Source organism: Pinus tabuliformis, chromosome 2_2 (genome assembly GCF_031772625.1).
Source record: "Pinus tabuliformis cultivar Carrire ecotype Pingquan chromosome 2_2, CPIR1, whole genome shotgun sequence".
Lineage (NCBI taxonomy): Eukaryota > Viridiplantae > Streptophyta > Pinopsida > Pinales > Pinaceae > Pinus > Pinus tabuliformis.
Window position 1 is genome coordinate 535507010 of NC_142300.1, and position 19697 is coordinate 535526706.

A 19697-nucleotide genomic window follows, 5' to 3' on the forward strand; every position below is an offset into this window, starting at 1 on the left:
AATTAACAATGAGGGTAATTATCATATATTTGGAAGGTGAAAAATGATATCATAATTCAGTTAATAATGAATAATAAAGACAATCATTATTGGCTTTTGTCTGTTAATGTGAATTAACTTTTTATTATTATTAAAAGAAAACATATAAAATAATTGGTTAGTAATTTATGAGGAGCTATATGTATATAGCTATCTTAATTTTGTATCTATTGAATATTAGTTTGAATTTATTTAACAAATAGATTTATTAAGTGTTTAGGGGATCAAATTTTTCAAATTTTGAAAACTTTTAACTTGCCCATCTTTGAGGAAATCTTTGAAAAAATGGTTCTTGTAAGGTGGTTATAAATTTGAATAATTATGGAGTTTTAAGTTGCACTATTTAATTTATTTAGTCTAATATTGAAGTATATAGGAACCAAGTAATGATGAAAATGGATTGTTTTCCTAATCGATTTTCAGATTAAAATAATGAATGAATGTTGTTGCTATTGTGATTTAACGTTTTTCTTTTTTTCTTTGCAGTAAACAAGGGAAGTTTTCCTTTGTTTCCAGCAAAGGTTTTTGCTTTTGGTATGGATACTGTTATTTGGAAATTTATCCCCTTTGACATTATTGATCTTCTTTTTCATTGGATTCCTTTGTGAGTCTTGATGAAACTTAAGTTGGTTTGCAGACAATGGTGTCTTGTTTTGGAAAACTTGCTTTTTCTTGTGGCTTGTGATCGATGTCATGAGAAAGAGTTAGAATTTACTTCTTTCTCCACTCATTTTCCCAATTATTTATTCCTAATGTAATACTGTAACAATAGTGGTTGCTTGTCTACTATGGTGTTTCCTTTTATTAATTTTGCATACAAAATTGAATGTACAGTGGGATTAATGATTATGTTCAACACACTTGAAATTTATTTGCATACAAAAACTTATTTCATTGTCAACACGTTTATGAAGACGTTTGAAAATGTTGGGAGTTATTACTGTTGGGAGGTGAGGATTCTTCTCTTTCTTTCAAAATGTAGTCTAGGAAATTATGAATGGGTGTTTTTGAAACATGTTTGTGAAAACATGCACTCACATTCTCTCATTTGAAATCATATTGACAACGTTTGGAAGAGGACGAAGATTCCATATGGTGGTGTAACTCCACCAAAGGTGATTATCTTCTTTAAAGAAAAGTTTTATTGGGTATATCTAGACAGAGATTATGAAGATTACCCTAATTATTCTTACACTATCTACTAGTTGGAATTGAACAGAAACAATTGGGGTTATTCATTTGTTCCTATTGTTGACATACAATGTATGTCATTAGGGTTATACGAGAATCAACTTGTTTGTGTTGTTAATAATGGTTGCACATCTATTTGGTCACTTGAAGAGATAGAGAATTTTCAATTTGGTTGACTTTCGAAAGAGAAAAGTTTGGAATATTTTGAAGATGATTGGGGACATAGATGGTTGTTTCTTGAATCTGTCTCTTTGGATATAAATAGTAAATGTGTAGGTTACCTACCTTTGCACATAGTTGGAGAAAAATTCCTTATGCTCGGTTGGTCTGGAGTGCAGTTAAAGTTGTATGATTTACTAAGTGGATTGTGCAAAACAACAATTGTTGATGGATTTTCCATGCTTGAAGCGTCATGCTTCTATCTACAAACAGTTGAAGAATTTGATGATGTGATTGAAAATGGAAATCTTTTTTCATTCATTCCTAATGCAGATTCTATTGTTGAGATACCTCCACTACCTATGGATGTATTCAATTAGCATTTGAGGCATGAACATGTTTTTTTTTGTATATTACTGAAGACCATATGTATGTTTAATGTTTTTAAATGTTTTTTTGAACATCATTGTAATTCACATTTTGAAGTTATATTAAGGACATAGCCTCATGCTTCTATCTACAAATGGTTGAGGATTTTGATGATGTCATTCAAAATAGAAATGTATTTTCGATTATTCATAATGCAGATTGTATTCTTCACATAGTTGCACTACATGTGGATGTATTGAATTAGTGTTTCAAGCTTGAACATGTTTGTTTTTTGATAATGCAGAAGACCTTCTGTATGTTTTTAAATATTTTTTTAACATCATTGTAATTCACATTTTGAAGTTATATTGACGACATACGTATGGTAAATTTTGAATGTGGTTCGTATTTCTTTGTTTTTAATTTCTAGAAATTGTTGTTGTATCGATTATGTGTAAGGGGAACATTTTTCCATGTGTTCCAAGTTTGTCGTGGGAAACATAATTTCTCAAATATTTCTTTTTTGCACTTTTGTTAGTTTTTAGTTATTTCAAGATTGAAGAGTATGTATTAGCATCAAACAGAATTATGAAACGATTTTTGAACTAAATTTAACTTTATCATAGAGATGTTGAGTGAAATAAGAAGCAAGAGTGGTGCAAAAAGACCTCGCTCTGCTGCTACACAACAATGATTAAGTGAATACCAACGATATTGGTATCAACAAAATAAGGAAGTCATTAAAGCATAGAGAAGAGTTGTGTATCAACGAAATAAAAGAGCTTTAGAAAATGATGAAGAAGGAGGAGTTGTAAATCATAAGTATGAAAAGAGCAGTGGTTTTCTGTAGTGAAAATTTTGTTTTGATGGTCATTTCATTGGATGTTTATCATCTGAAAGAACTTATATTTTTTGAAGGTTTACTAACTTTTGTCTTTTTTCTTTTTTTTTTTCAGAATATTGTGTTTCGAAAGAGAGTCTTCATATGAACAATAATGGTATTTTCTGTGAAAACAATGAAATAAATGTATTTTTTGGAGTGGATGATAACTATAGGAATGAAGAATTTCCTCAAATGGTTGAATATTTGATAGACTATGTTGCCAAAGAGGGTGAGGCATTTCTTGGTAGAAACTATAGTAATACGTAATGTAATGTGTTTGTTGCAACAATGTAGGGAGTTCATTTTTTTTCTTTTGCATTTTTTTTCTTGTCCATCTGAACTTTTTACTGTTCTATTTTTTCCCGTATTGTTTTTTAGAACAATGTAATAATAATTACTAACTAGCAAATATATTCAAAAGCAATCAAAAATTTATTTTTTTCCTGAATGCGAGGATCGAGGACCAACTTGTCAAACTTCAAGAAATGATGAAACGTACAATAAGACTAATCGTAAGTTTAGAAACTTTCATCTGTACATAGGAGAACATTTTGTTTGCATTTTTGTTTGCTTTATTGTTGATTCTCTCCAAATTTTGGTCTTCTTCCATATATCTTCTCAGATGTTGTATGTTTTGGAATATTTTGTTTACATAGGGACCCTTGGGGGCTATGGAAATGGTGCAAGAGATGTTATAATGGAAGATAGGGAATCTGATTCCAGGGAAGAAGTTGTTGTGTACGATTTTTTTGGTGATAGTAATATTCTTGCTAGAATGGTTGATGATTTGGGTCGGTCTGTTGGAAATGTTGGAACCAATATTTCTCGACGTAGATCTACAGAGAATATTGTTGAAGCCGAAGAATGTGAGAATAATTTTCCTCTTGGCGGAGAACATGTGCTTAATGCATATTTATTTTGAAAAGTTTAGTGCTTTTCAATGTCAAATTTATATTTTTTGATGAATCTCTTTGTTGATGTTTTTTCACAAAATTTTCTTGAGGTGAATAGTGGTAGAGAAACAAATTTTCAAGCAACACAAGCAATATCAATTCAACGACTTGCAAATGGATGATGCAACAATGAAGAAAATGTAACTTTTTTTAATTTCATTCACAAATTTCATTTGTTTTGTAGATATTTCGTTCTTACAAAGGTTATTTTCTTTCTTCCAAGAAGAATTTAGTCAGGTGTAATGAATGTAGAAGAATGATTTCCCATTTTATTATGGAAAGAAATGATAAAACCAATACTCGAGTTCCACGAGTTGTTTCGCATCATAGCCAATATAGAATGGTGCTTCGTAGAGAAAATAAAAGTGTTCACTATCATTTTAGAAAACAAATGGTTGATGTGCACAAAAACTTTTAGTCAGGGATTGGTAGTTTGTCTATTGTGCATATGTGCTATGTATGTAATGAATGTTGTCCTACTATACAAGTTGTTAGACTGCAAGAGCGACCAATTTGCAAAAGATGTAAGTTTGATAAAGGTGCTTATTGCTTTTCTCACTTTAACAACATGGATCCAAGTGAGTAGCCTAAGGTTCAAAGAGTTTTGGCACAATTTGAAGAGATGCTAATAGCGCAGGTAAATCCAATATTGAAAGTGACACATTCTTGTGGTGGTCAATATAAATATAATGGCTACACGATATGTTTTCCACAAGATATTTCTTCAATTGCAAAGAAGCTTCCACGATGTGTTGAAGAACTATATTTTTTTAATGTAAGAAGGCGAAGTGTTAAATTTGAATACTATGAATTCTATGTGAAGAGACAACGTACGATGGATGCATTGCATTATAAAATTGAAATGGAAAATTACTACAGGAATGTGGAAATTGACATGGATTCCGTTGCTTCTCTCGTGGAAACACCTACTGATGTTCCTAGCAGGTTACAACATGTTGATAGTCATGTTGATTATATACCTAGGATGGATGCAGATATTGAAATAGGCAGGGCTAATCATTTTCACTATCACCCGTCATCCTTTATTTCACGCTTGCCTAATGAATTCCAAGAAGTTGATCAAATCAGAATATTTATTGAGAATTCAAATAACACATCCGTTGAACCAATATATTGGCCAAATATTGGTACATCTCCCATAATTTAATGAATATAATACTGAAGGACTACTAGATATGGCATTCCTGACTCTATTCCCTATAGGTGATGCTGATTGGTTGCATCTTCAAGTTGGTAATGTTCAGATACATGAATATAATTTTCATATATTAAGATTTTATGATCAAAGATTCGAAATCCATCCTCAGTTTCGATATTTCTTGTTGAATATGATTATGTGACATCGTAGTCAGGAACTTCTATTTTTTGAAGAAAAATATTCTTGAAAATGTGTCTACAACTGTTCACGAATTGCGTCAACAACTTTCTGATTTGAAAAATAATAAGTTGGCTAAGAAATTAATGCATTTTGGATCTTGTCTTAGGGGTACAAGAGATTATTGGACAAAGTGTCATTCTGAATTAACTGATATGATCAACTAGTTGGGTTGCCCTACTTTGTTTTTTACATTGAGTGTGGCTGACATAAAGTGGCATGATTTGCATAGTGTTATCCATTCAATGAGAGATTTCCATTGACAAAGTGAGCATGCCAAAAAGATTCAAAATATTATTTGGTACCTGCATATAGTTTCTATGTACATGCATCAAAGATTCAATATCTTCCGTGATATAGTCTTGCAGAGATATCTTGGTGATAGAGACTTTTGGTATAGGTTTTTCGTTCTTCCTTTTCAACAATTTTATAATCATTTGAAGGAAAATGTATGTTGTTATGATTGCTTATTATATTTAACTAAATGTTTTCAATCTTTTTAGGTACGAGTGGTAGCTTAGAGGTTTCTCCCATATCCATGGTGTTTTTGTGGTTACTTGAAGCATCGGATATAGAAACATTGGATTGGTCTAATGCAACTATTGTTGGTGTAGCAAAGCCGTACTTTGAAAAATATTTTACAACATGGAATTTTCATGACATACATCATCGAAATGCCATGATCCCTCGAAATTTAAATGATGATACATATCTTTTGAACAATGCACAATTTTTTTCTTCTAATCTCGAAGAAGATTATGAGCATTTAGTTAACCATGTGCAAAGGCATACAAAATGTAGTGTTGATTCTTATTTACATAAAAAATGGTATCCTCTTTCATGTCACCAAAATGATCCATGGGAGGTACTTGTGGAGTCAACATTGTTGATAGATCAATTTAAGGGAGAAAAAGGTATGAACCAACACGAAATGATGATCATTTAAATGTTCACAATGTTGATGTTGTAACAATGTGGAAAGAAAATGTTGGTTGTCAAATAGTTCTTTCTTGACATTAGGGTTTAAAGTATATTGCAAAATATGCTTCAAAGACAGAGAGAAGATTTGAAAGTTATCACGAAATGTTGACTAGAGTTGCTGGTGGTAGTGGGTTTGAGGCTCCTGTATTATCTACATATAGAAGGTTCCTTGCTGAGATGCTTGTTGAGCATGATGTTGGAGCTCAAGAGATGTGCCATTTGTTACTAAATCTTCCTCTTGTTGGTTGTAGTAAAAAATTCTTCTTCTTGAACGTTGGCAAGAATGTGTACCAAAGGCTTTCACTACATTCTGATGAAATTTTGTGTGGAAACAATTTCATTCAGGTTTATCAAAGCCAAGCTCTTTTTTTAGAACATGTTGTAGCGACTACAACCACACTCCAAAATTTTTCCTTTGCTTCATTTTGGAGCCTCCCTCCTTAAACCTTAGTATCTTGTCTTGCACCGCTTAGTTACTTGTGTTTTCATTTGAATTTATCTGTCACTTTGCAGTTTGTGTTCTCTTACTTTCTTTGTTGTCTAACCACAAGCTGAACCCATGACTTGGTTGCAATCCAGTTCTTGCATTGCCTTGATGATCTGCACAATCCTTGAGGACAACCAACCTTTCTCTCAGGAAATGCGCAGTGCAACCCAACAGTGAGCTTAGGCTCCAAAATTGCACAGACCCAACTAACATCTTATATTCAACTAGAAAACTACACAGAGCAATCCAAGCCAGCAACTAAGCCCTCAGTTCCAGAATTGTGCAAAGCCAGCTGAAAGCCAACCTTCAGCCCAAGAATTGTGCAGTCCAAACCCACAATGAGCACTCAAGTCCAGAATTGCGCAAATCCAGCTGACATCCTTCCTTCAGCTAGGAAATTGTGCAGATCCTGAGAGTCAGCCCAAATCCACTCAACCTAGAAGTTGCGCAAAACCATACTATGCTAAAAAATTATCAGTACATGAACCAGAGAGTTACCTGGTCCTCCCCAAGACTGCGCAATATTTCTAGGAAGTGCATGCCAGGGTTCCTGAAAAAAATAAGCTAAGAGGGAAAGCATCCCTGCAAAGTAGGGAATCTATTATTAGCTTCCTGACGGTGACACATTTCCATCTTTAGAATTTTCTGCTAAGTGTTGTTGTTGTCCTTGATCTTAAGTATACACGTCATGAACTCCATTTTTTCAAATCTATGTAAAGAACTCCTCTAGAGCTCACTTATGCATTCGATCATCAAGATCTAGCTTCCTTAGGAGACAAAGGAGCCTTCAGAGCATTTTTATCACTTTTTGGAGTGATTTTTTCTTTTATTGCCTTTTACTGCTTTTTTTATCGCTTTGGTTTGTTTAGCTTGTGAGAGTGTTGTTTCACTCATTGTTTTGAATGAACACTAGATTTTTAAGTTCTTTTACCTTGTAGAAGTGTTGTTTCAAGATATACATTGCCTTCCTCAAGCATCGCATGAGTTTTCCCATTTTTGCACCAACAGTTGTTGATGCAGAAACTCCCTTAACATGCTTCATGTTCCTTTAGTTTTATCCATTGTTGCACTTGGTTTACATGGATACATATACAGTTAGTCAAATATGCACTCACCCTCACATCATCCTTCAGATATGCTTGTTTTCACACTCCCATGGATAGATCTGGGCTCCCCTTGCCTTGGTCTCACATTCACTTGCATGCATTATGCAATATAAAAACTCAAGCCCTCTACCTTGGATTCTAGAATTGCGCAAAGGTTTTCATGGGTTGGATCCAACTGTGCACTATGTAGTTCTAGGAGCCAGTGTCCCAACTTGGTCACTGAGATAGTGTAATGTGTAGTCTCTCCCATGACCTGTCCCTGACTGAACTACACATTTCACAGTTCAAGTCAGCAAGCTTCCACAGTAGCTATCGGGATTATGCAGTCCGTAGTTCCCACGATCATTCAATCACCCCTTGCCAGTCAAAGCTACGAATTTCCTCTCATCAGATGTTGATCATGTTATAAAGTTAGATTTGTAAGAGCTAATGTTTTCTTGCCTTAAGTGTTTGTTCTATCCCACAGTTATGACACTCATGAAGCGCTTCTCTCCAACATTCATTGTACCATGGCAAAAAGAGAGTCGTTTCAAGAGTGACCATTGAAAGTAGTACTGGGGAAGTAGTTGAGAAAGCGCCAGTTTACTTTCCAATATATGCAGATTCCCAATTGTTTATAAAAAAGGAATCAACACTAACATGGCAACGAAACTAGTAGTAGTGGCAGTAGGAAGAAAGTTAGTACAAGATAAAGGAAAGAGGAAATCACTGACATAACAAAGGGAGGATAAAGTTGCAGAGTGAAAGTGCATTCAGTCTTATTGTAGGTAGCTTTGATAGTAGAATCAAAATGAAGTGTAGGTCAAAGACAGCAAAGCAGAGGAAGAGAAAAGAGCAGATACTGTAGGTAGCAGAACTGAGATTGCAGTAAGAAGAATGAGGGTTAAAGGAAGAATAGGAGACGAGAAGCATAAATAAGAAGAATACCAAAGGCAAGGTGTGATGACAGAGAAATCAACACTAATACAGGTTGATGAGCTAGAACAACCAATAGTTGAGGAAGAGAGTAAACATATGCATGTTCCCTCACCAAAGCTAAGCACAAGAATCAATTTCAACTGGAGGTTGACAGGGACATGGAGAAGTTGATGCGTGAGGCCACCAGTGGTGACTTGTAGCTGAGCGCGGAACCATGCAGACATACATTAGTTGTCTTGCCACACTAAAGACAACACTGTACATGCTTCAAGATGAGACAAACACAGGTTCCAAGACCACATACCTAGATTCCATGGAGGCAAAAGTTTGCTTTCAACAAGACAACATCAAGATATCACATCATAGTACCAAGCTTGGCATTAGTACATGATAGATTATCATCAGGTGGATGTTTCCGAGTTGGTCTTTTCCCACACTCATGGATCATAGTGCTTTGTCTTGTTAGGCTATCTCTAGCCTATTTTGTCCCACATGAGTATATGTGGAAATTTTGTATTATTGTAATATGTTGTAAGTGAAATTCAAAGTGTCACTAGTGGGATGTGAACAATCACGATGTAATGTGAAGAGTCATGAGGGTAGTCTAAGAGTCAAAGGGGAATTCCAAGGGTCACCCCACCATTTTCTATATATAGAACATCATAACCCATAGTACAGGCTTTTCAAAGCTAAGATTTTGGCTAGGCATTGCTTAGAGAATGCTTGGAGAGTATTGTGACAACCCTTGGCTTCTCCACAACGTAGAATGAGTACATATCTTTGGAGGAGTAGGTTGTTGGGTGTGGAACCCAATTATCTTCTTTATTTAGAGGTATCACCGCACTGGACCCCAATTCTTAATGTGGCGCCAATGCCACATGTAATATTTATGCTGCAAGAGGGGTCTCGGGGGGGGGGCCACGATCTGACGATAGAAGTTATGTTTAATTTAGGGTTTTTTGCCCCTAGAAGGCAACCCCTTGCTATATATGACAAAATTGTATTGCATCTATGTAGATCTGTATTCTAAGTGAGAAAGAGAGATGAGATTGTCTGATAGTGAAGAGGGAATTACAATGATCTTCTATAGGTTGTATCGCTTTAGTTTGCTAGATAATATAAAAGAAGGGACTGGTTGTTTCTCTGTGGATGTAGTCCAAATTGGGTGAACGACGTATATTTGTGTCTCTCTTGTTTTATGTGTTTTCTATTTTTATATTTCTGCAATATATTTTATGTGTTCCATTTCTCTGTAATATATAATTTTCTAACAACTAGTATCAGAGTCGAATGTTTATTTGGCAGATAAACTCACAAGAGAGAAGGGTTCCTGGTTCGAGTGGGATTAATGGCAGAAAATGGTAGGTTTAGGATCAAAAAAATTAATAGCCAAAACTACTGGTTGTGGAAGATGCAGATGGAAGATTGTTTGTACCAGAAAGATCTGTACCAACCATTGAGAAGAAAGGAAAAGAAACCGATGAGTATGACAGACACAGAATTTGATATTCTCAACAGAAAGGCACTTGGAACAATATGGTTGTGCCTAGCGGTGCTAGTAGTGTTTAATATTTCAAAGGAAATAACAACAGAGGGTTTAATGAAGGCATTGGCCAAACTATATGAAAAACCCTCGGCCTCAAATAAGGTATTTATTATGAAGCGTTTATTTAATATGAAGATGTCAGAAGGTGGATCTATTTATGATCATTTAAATGAATTTAATATTGTTACTAGTCAGTTAAGTTCTATAGGGGTGACTTTTGATAATGAAGTTAGGGCTCTGTTATTTCTGTGCTCATTGCCAGAAATTTGGAATGGTTTAGTTATGGCCATTAGTAGCTCTCTCTATGGATCTAGTACTTTAAATTTTGATGATGTTGTCAGTGAAATCTTTAGCGAGGAAATGCATTGGAAAAGCTCCGGTGAGACATCACGTAATGATTTGACTACAGAGGCTAGGGGAAGAAAAATGGAAAGAGGAAAGAGACTAGGATATCATAGTAAGTCAATGAAAGGTAGATCCAATTCTAGATCAGGGATAGTGTGCTAGAAATCATGAAGCAAATGTGATAGGTGATGTGTTGTAATATTCTTTGATTCTTTCGTTAGAAAATATTATTGATGCCTAGGTGGTAGATTCGGGCGCCTCATTCCATGCCATACCTGATAGGAAACATTTTCATGATTACGTAAAAGGAGATTTTGGACAGGTTCGATTGGGTGATGATAAACCCTGTAAAATCACTGGAATGGGTACAATTTTCATGAAATAGTAGAATGGAAATAAATGGCTGTTGAAGGAGGTAAGGCATGTTCGAGATCTAAAGAAAAATCTAATTTCAACAAGGTAGTTGGGAGGTGAAGGCTGTGTAACTACTTTTATAGATAAAACCTAGAAGGTCACTAAAGGAGCCTTGGTAATAGCAAAAGGGGAAAAGTTTGGTACATTGTATTTATGCAATGGTATTTTTAATTATGTTAATGCTTTAAACTCTACAGGAGAAGATAAGGCATTGTGGTATCATAGGCTTGGGCACATGAGTGAGAAGGGAATGCAAATTCTTCACTCAAGAAATTTGTTGCTAGGTTTAAAGCATGTTGATTTTGTGAGAATTGTGTTTATGGAAAACAAAAGAGAGTCAGATTCCTCAGAGGTGGGAAAGAAAAGAAGAGAAAAAAATTAGAGCTTATGCATATAGATGTATGGGGACCTACTTAGGTATCATCTCTTAATGTCTATCGTTATTGTGTTACTTTTATTGATGACGCAACCAAAAAAACCTATATTTATTGTATTCAAAATAAATCTAATGTATTTGATACTTTCAATAAATGGAAAGATTTGGTTGAAAATGAGGTAGGAAAAAGGTAAAAGTTTCTCATATCATACCATGGAGGTGAATATTGCAGCAAAGAGTTTGATAGGTACTGTTTAGAGAATGGAATTCACAAAGAGAAGGTAGTTCCAGGAACACAACAAGAAAATGGTGTGTCAGAAAGGATGAATAGGACAATCATGGAGCGTGCAAGGCGCATGAGATTGCATGCAGGATTGCCTTTACAATTTTGGATAGATGTTGTAGATACTGTTTTTATTTAATAAATAGAGGGCCTTCAAGTTCCTTGGATGGTGGTATTCTAGAGGAGGCATGGACAAGTAAAATGGTAAACTACTCATTTACAAAGACTTTTGGTTGTGAAGCCTTTATCCACATTAATAAAGAAAATAGAACAAAGCTTGAGGCAAAATCAAAGAAATGCAACTTTATTGGATATGGTGTTAATGATTTTGGTTATCTCTTTTAAGATTATAAAAAACACAAAATCATTAGGAACAGAGATGTCATATTCAATGAAAAGGTTTTGTATAAGAATTAGCTACAGGGAAAGAAATAGGAAAAAGAAACTAGAGAATACACAGTGCTTGATGAGATCACATAACAACAACAACAACCACAACAGCAACAAGCACCTCAAACACTTGAAAGTGGTGTTAGAAGATCTACCAGGATAAGTAGACCCCCTGAATGATGCTCTCCTTCATTATATTATGTATTGTTGATTGATTCTAGTGAACCAGAATGTTATGAAGAAGTAGTGCAGGTAGAAACCGGGAAGAAGTGGGAGCAAGCCATGAAAGAAGAGATGGACTCCTTAGCACATAATCAGACTTGGGACTTAGTCAGGTTTCTTGCAGGTAAACTAGCATTGTAGAATAATGGGTTTAGAGGTTGAAGGAAGAAAATGGAGGTAGAAAAAGGTATAAAGCTAGACTTGTGGCAAAGGGTTTTTCACAAAAAATGGTATAGACTTTAATGAGATATTTTCTCCTATTTCTAAAATGACTTCAACTAGAACTATTTTAATTCTAGCAGTAGCTGAAGATTTTCATCTTGAGCAATTAGATGTAAAGACAACCTTTCTCCGTGGGGATTTGGAGGAAGAGATATATATGCATCAACCACAAAAATATGAGGTAAAAGGGAAGGGGAAACTAGTGTGCAGGTTGAACAAGAGATTGTATGGCTTAAAATAGGCTCCAAGGTAGTGGTATCTAAAATTTGACAGGTTTATGTATGAACAAGGTTATACTAGATGTCACTCTGATAATTGTGTTTATTTCAAACAGAAAAATGATGGAAATTATATTATATTGTTATTGTATGTAGATGACATGCTTGTTGTAGGTTCTAACATGCAAGAAATAAATGTGCTGAAAAGAAAACTAGTGAGCTCATTTGAAATGAAGGATTTGGGTGCTGCAAAATAAATCCTTGGTATGAGAATAAACAGAGGCAGGAAGAATCGAAAATTAACATTGTCTCAGAGTGAGTACATAGAAAAGGTGTTGAAAATATTTAATATTCATAATGAAAAACCTGTTAGTATACCTTTGGCTAGCCATTTCAAACTAAGTGAGAAGGTGTGTCGCAAGACTTAGGAGGAAATGGATTATATGTCTAAAGTTCCATATGCATCAACAGTTGGAAGCTTAATGTATGCAATGGTATGCACAAGGCATGATATTGTACATGTAGCGGGAGTTGCAAGTAGGTACATGAACAATCCAGGAAAATATCATTGGATGGTGATGAAATGGATTCTCAAGTATTTGAGAGGTACCACAAATCAAGAATTATACTTTGGTGGTTCAAACATTGCTCTACATGGATATGTTGATGTAGATATGGCGGGTGATAGAGATAACAAGAGGAGAACCACAGGGTATGTGTTTAATGTAGATGGAACAACTGTTCGTTGGGTTTCAAAACTGCAAAGTGTTGTTGCACTCTCAACAACGAAAGCAGAGTATGTTCCTGTTATAGAGGCTAGTAAAGAAATGGTTTGGTTACAAAAATTTCTGGATGAATTGGGAAAGAAGCAGAAGTTGGGAAGGTTATACAATGACAACAAGAGTTCCATACATCTTGCAAGAACCCTTCATTTCATTCCAAGAAAAAACATATAAAGCTCAAGTATTATTTCATACGGTCAGTATTGGAAGATGGACAAATGAAGTTGGAAAAGATACACAATAGCAAAAGTCCTACAGATATCTTAACAAAAGTTGTAACCATGGAGAAACTGATATTTTGTTTGATTTCAATTGGTCTTCAAGTATTATGATGAAGAAGAGAAACAAGCAGGTCCAAAGTGGAGTCATTTTCTAGCAAATGAAGCAATGGTGGGGTTGCCATAATCAGTCTCCAAGTGGAATATTGTTGGGTGTAGAGCTTGATTATCTTCTTTATTCAAAGGTATCATCCCATTGGACCCTAGTTCTTAATGTGGCAGCAACATCACCTATAATATTTTCACTGCAAGGGGGGTACATGGGGGGCGGCAACGATCTTTTGGAGCCCCCCCTAGCGGGGGATCGGGGGCAGTGCCCACAAAGCTAAAAATAGATGTGAAATTTCCTTGTAAAATGTTGTAATTTTGTAGTCAATCTGGTTCGTTCATTAGGTGCAGATTTGATGGTAGAATTTATGTTTAATTTAGGTTTTTCTTCCCTAGAATCAACCCCTCACTATATATGAGGGAATTGTATTGCATCTATGTAGATCTATATTCTGAGTGAGAAAGAGAGAGGAGATTGTGTGAGAGTGAAGAGGGGATTACAACAATCTACTGTAGGTTGTATCTCTTCAATTTGCTGGAAAATATAAAAGGAAGGACTGGCTGTTTCTCCATGGACGTAGCCCAAATTGGGTGAATAACGTATATCTATGTCTCTCTTGTTTTATGTGTTTTATGTGTTTTCTATGTTTATATTTATGCAATATATTTTATGTGTTTCATTGCTCTGTAATATACGATTTTCTAACACTGGAAATGTTGACTCAGTAATGTTCCACTATTGGGGCTACTAGCTATCAATGGTGTATGTATGGATGGAACTTTCACTTTATAATATAACTGAGCCAACACATTTTCATGCATATGTTGTTATTGTAGTTCAATTATTCTAGATACTTTAGCAATGTATGTTATTTCACTTAAGCGTTTGTGTACATGAACTATTTTGTATAAATTGTACAAATCTTGTTGAAGATGTGTTGTTGTATTAACATGTCACTTTGTATTGTGGACTATTTTGATTCCAGTCTGTGATGCCATTTAGTTCATGTGTTCCTTTGAAGTTTCATATTGTTATAGGCTTCTAAGGGACACACTTTCCTTTCCCCTGTGTGTTTTAGAAGCCCCATACATCTCACTTGACTCACTGCAAGGTCACACACATGCTTCCGACAAAGATATCACACTTACCTCTGTGCGCTATCACATTCAATCCATTACCTTACTACCCATTGTTGGGACTCCTACTCCAAACAATCTGAGGTCTAGTTGGGACTTCTTACCAGGGATATCCCCTGACATGTTGGCGGGTCCAACACCGTCAAAATTTATGGCGCTATAAGGAGGGATAGATGGAAAGATGAGTCCTCAAATTTTTTTTTGAATCTCTGCACATTCTTCATGACTTACATTACAGTTAATCCTCCAACATGTCTATCTCATGGACGTGAGTTTGAAGTGTTGGAGGATCTCCTTAATACTTGTCATGTTTCACAAATGATAGTGAAGGCGAAGAATATTTTCTTAGTCAAGCAGTTTCCTTCATAGGTTTCTGTGAAAGGAATGAAGTCCTCAAGGACAACATTGCTCTCTCATTGTTTGCATACACGCTTTGAGGGAATGCACTACAATGGTTTCTCACAGTGCCCACAACCTCCATTCACTCTTCTGTTCAGATGATAGGAGATTTTTCCCATGCTTTCTATCATTATGATCGTAAAGTACTCAATAAAAAAATTTGCAATTAAGAAAAGCGCCTGAAGAAACCCTTTTGAAATTTTGGAATTGCTTCTGTAATCTTGCTTTTCAAATCCCAGAAGATGAAATTGATTGGAAATTTCTCAATGAAATATTTCAGTATCTTCTTCACATATCTAAAAATCCTCACATGTTAGAATCATTTGAACCCCTCCTATCATACCTCAGTGTTAGAGCTTCCAAACCCAAGATGAACAAGGTTTTTGTCACAAGTGACCCTGCATCGGCTTCTCATCAAACAACTTTAGCTCTGCAATGCCTCCACTCCACCTACTCTGGATATCTGCATAGATTTTGTTTCCAAGCCTGTTGGTTGTCACATGAACCTATTCTCTCAACCTCCATCCTCTCGTTCTATTGATCTTATGGATTTTAATGTGTTGTGTTCTCTCGTTCCGAACTCCACATTCGTTGTTCACAAGGATCAAGTTGTCAATAGATTTGGTGTTGAGCAGCCAACCTGCGCTATAATTATGATGAGTACATGTGGGAATTTGAAGAAGAACCTATGTAAAGGATGACATCCTTTCGTCCACATCTCATACAATATTTCCTAACATCTTTTTTCATTCTGCCATTTCTGATTTTTCTTGTGAAAATTCATCCCTGGATGTTTTTACCTCCGATCATTCACATAACACACTTGATGTCAGTTTGTCATTTGATTAGGGAGATGACTCATCTTTCTTTCTGATTCTACCCAATCTGTCATATTTTCTTTCTAAAAATGGAAAGGGCGAACATTTTTGTTTCTCATGAACCCCTCTATATGATTCATCAAATCATGAGAATGTCGATGAACGTCTCAAATTTCCTGATTGTGGATGTCATGATCTCCTCACTCTTTCATTGGATCACGATGTTGATTCACTTGTTGTTGATCTTTCTAAGCCACCAATATTTGATGATATACTTGATTATGAAGTGGAAACCCATCAATTTGTCGAGGCACTTCAGCCTGAGCTGATGGTTATGTCAGGTCCTCACTTTCTTAAGGTCAGTTCCACTTCTGATCAGAAATATATTGAAACACCCGAGGCTCCTCATCACTCTCATGTTTGCATTGAAGATCAGTCTGATCTATAGATATTACATCCTCCATCACAATCACATGATCCCATCACTCATGCATTGGAGGAATCATACACAACGAGCACTCTTTCTAAGCGAAAGTTGTCTTCCTTTTTCATGTTCATTTGTTTTTCATGGTCAAAAGGGTGTACATTCTCATCGTTTGTGCATAATGTGTTGCTACATCATGGTACATCCACAGAGTGTTTTTCTTGTACTTTTACTCTTTTCCTTTCTGTGGATGCATTCAAACTTCAATCATGTTGTTTTTCATTGTCTTATCTTTCATTTGTGTTGGTTTAATTGTATATCTTTCTTAGCAACCATGCCTTCACCAACATGGGTAAACCAATGTGTCAATGGCTACATTGGAAATATCACTTCACGTGAGTAGGCCCATGCATTGTTTAGTTTAGGAGTAGGAGTAGTGTATGCTTTCTTGTTTTCTTTGCTTTCATGGTTTTCTTTCTTACCTGTTTTGCTTTCGTTTACTTTTGTCATTTTTTTGTTTGTTTCCTTGCTTGTTATGCACCTGTAGGATTAGCTTCACATGAAACCATGTTTGCCTCTTGAGACAAGTAGGGTGAAGTACAAGAGGATTTGTACAACTATCGAAAATTGGTTACCCATTGTCCTCTTTGTTTCCGAAGATCTTGTTGTCTTCATTTGATGATACCCTCATGGAAAATACGTTATGTTCAAAGTGAGTCTTGGTGAAAACACAACGCTTACACTTTTAACTAGTATCACCTACTCTAATAAATTTTTCTACATTTTGTTAACCATTGTCAGGTCAGTCAAGTAGAGTAAGGTGAGGTCGAAAAACTTAACAAGTATGTCAGGGGTATATATAAAATAATTATCTGAACGGACAATCTCTTATGTTCTCAATAAGTCGAGATCCCTCTTCCACCTCATGAAGTAAATAAGTTCCTATGAATAATTCTCTAAAAACGAAAAAATAAAATAAATGTGAAAGAAGAGAAAGGCTTCATACATAGAGAGGTGAAGCAAGTAACTCCACCAAAGTATTTTCCAAGCTCGTTGGCAACGGAGAGACGCTTGTGTTCCTGAAGTGACTCTCGCGGGGCACTGCCCAAGCTTCTTGGCAATGGAGCAACACCAGAGATGAAACCAAAACTCTAACGTTATATTACTTGTGCACCAATATACCCCTCTTCCCCAATTGAAACAACTCAGTTGACTTGGCTTGGTATGTGTGCCTGCCGATCAAGAGAATGGCGAGGACTATATCTTTGACACAAGCTAGTGAAGAAGCTATGATAAACAAATAATTTAATAATACTTCCATAGGAGTTAGACTTGATTTCAGTGAGACAAGGTCCATACAAAGACCTAGAGTTCTACCAATTGTCGCCAATGTTGTAGAGCCTAAAACCAGCCTCCAAAATTTTTCCTTCACTACATTTTGGAGCCTCCCTCCTTAGATGTTAGTAGCTTGTCTTGCACTACTTAGGTACTTGTGCTTTCAATTGAATTTATTTGTCACTTTGCAGCCTGTTTTCACTTACTTGACTTGTTTTCTAACCACAAGAAAACCCCGTGACTTGGTTGCAATCTAGTTCTTACACTGCCTTTATGATCTACACAATCATTGAGGGAAACCAACCTTACTCACAAGAAGTGCAGAATGCAACCCAGCAGTGAGCATAGGCTCCAAAATTGGGTAGACCAAGTTGGTAGCTTGTCTTCGGCTAGGAAACTGCACAGAGTAGTCCAAGCCAACAAGTGAGCCCTCAGCTCAAGAATTGCATAGACCCAGCTAACAGCCAACCTTCAACTCACGAATTACATAGTCCAATCCCACAGTGAGCACTCAAGTTAAGAATTATGAGAGGCAATTGATGGCTTGCCTTCAGCTGGGAAATTGTGTAGAGCCTAAGAGGCAACCCAATTCCACTCAGCCCAAAAATTGTGCAGAACCATACTATGCTCGAAACTGTCAATGCACGAACTAGAGAGTTGCCTGGTTCTCCCCGGGATTGTACAATATTTCTAGGCAGTTCATCCCATGGTTCCTAAAAAACAATAAGATAAGAGGGAAATCATTCCTGAGAAGTAGGGAATCTATTATTAGCTTCTCGAAGGTGACACATTTCCATCCTTAGAAGTTTCTGCCAAGTGTTTTTGTTATCCTTGATCTCAAACATGTGTGTCATAAAATCCATTTGTTCAAATCTATGTAATGGATTCCTCTAGAGCTCACTTATGCATTCGATCATCAATCTCTTCCTTAGGATATCAAGGGTCCTTTGGAGCATTCTTATCACTTTTTGGGGTGAGTTTTTATTTTATTACCTTTTGCTACTATTTCTGTCGCTTTGGTTTGTTTAGCTTGTGAGAGTGTTGTTTCGCTCATTTTTTTGAATGAACATTGTTGTTTTAACTTATTTTGGCTTCTATAAGTGTTGTTTCAATTTATACATTTCCTTCCCCAAACATCACATGAGTTTTCCCATTTTCACAGCAACAGTTTCCAATGCGGTGACTCCCTTCGCATGCTTCGTGTTTCTTCAGTTTGATCCATTGCTGCACTTTGTTTACATGCATACATCTACACATAGTTAGATATGCACTCATCCTCACATCATCCTTCAGGTCTATTTTTTTTCACACTCCCATGGATAGATCTGGGCCCCCCCTGCCTGAGTCTCAGATTCACTTACATCCACTACACAATCTGGAAGCTCAAGGCCTCTGCCTTAGCTTCTGGAATTGCACAGAGGTTTCCCTAGGCTAGCTCCAATTGCGCACTGCAAAGTTCCCAAAGCTAGTCTCTCAACTTGGTCATTGAGACAATGGAATGCGGAGTCCCTCCCAAGCCCTGTCCCAGGCTGAACTACGCATTGCATAGTTCTAGTCAGCAGTCTTTCACACTCACTGTGGGGATTGCATAGTGCACAGTTTTCATAGTCAGTCAGTCACCCCTTTTCAGTCAAAACTATGCATTTCCTCTCATCATATGCCCTTGTTGTTGCTTGATGATGTTGTAAATTTAGATTTATAAGAGCTAATATTTGTTTTCCATGAGTATCTGTTCTATCCCACAAGTACCACATTCATGAAGCACTTCACTCCAGTAGTCATTGTACCATGGCACCAAAGAGAGCTGCTTCAAGAGAGACCACTGAAAGTAGTACTGGGGAAGAGGTTGAGAAAGCGTCAGTTTACTTGCCAATATATGCAAATGCCCAATTGTTTATAGAAAAGGAATCAACACTAACATGGAATAAAAAATAGCAGTAGTGGTAGTAGATAGTAAGCCAGTATAGGATCAGGGAAA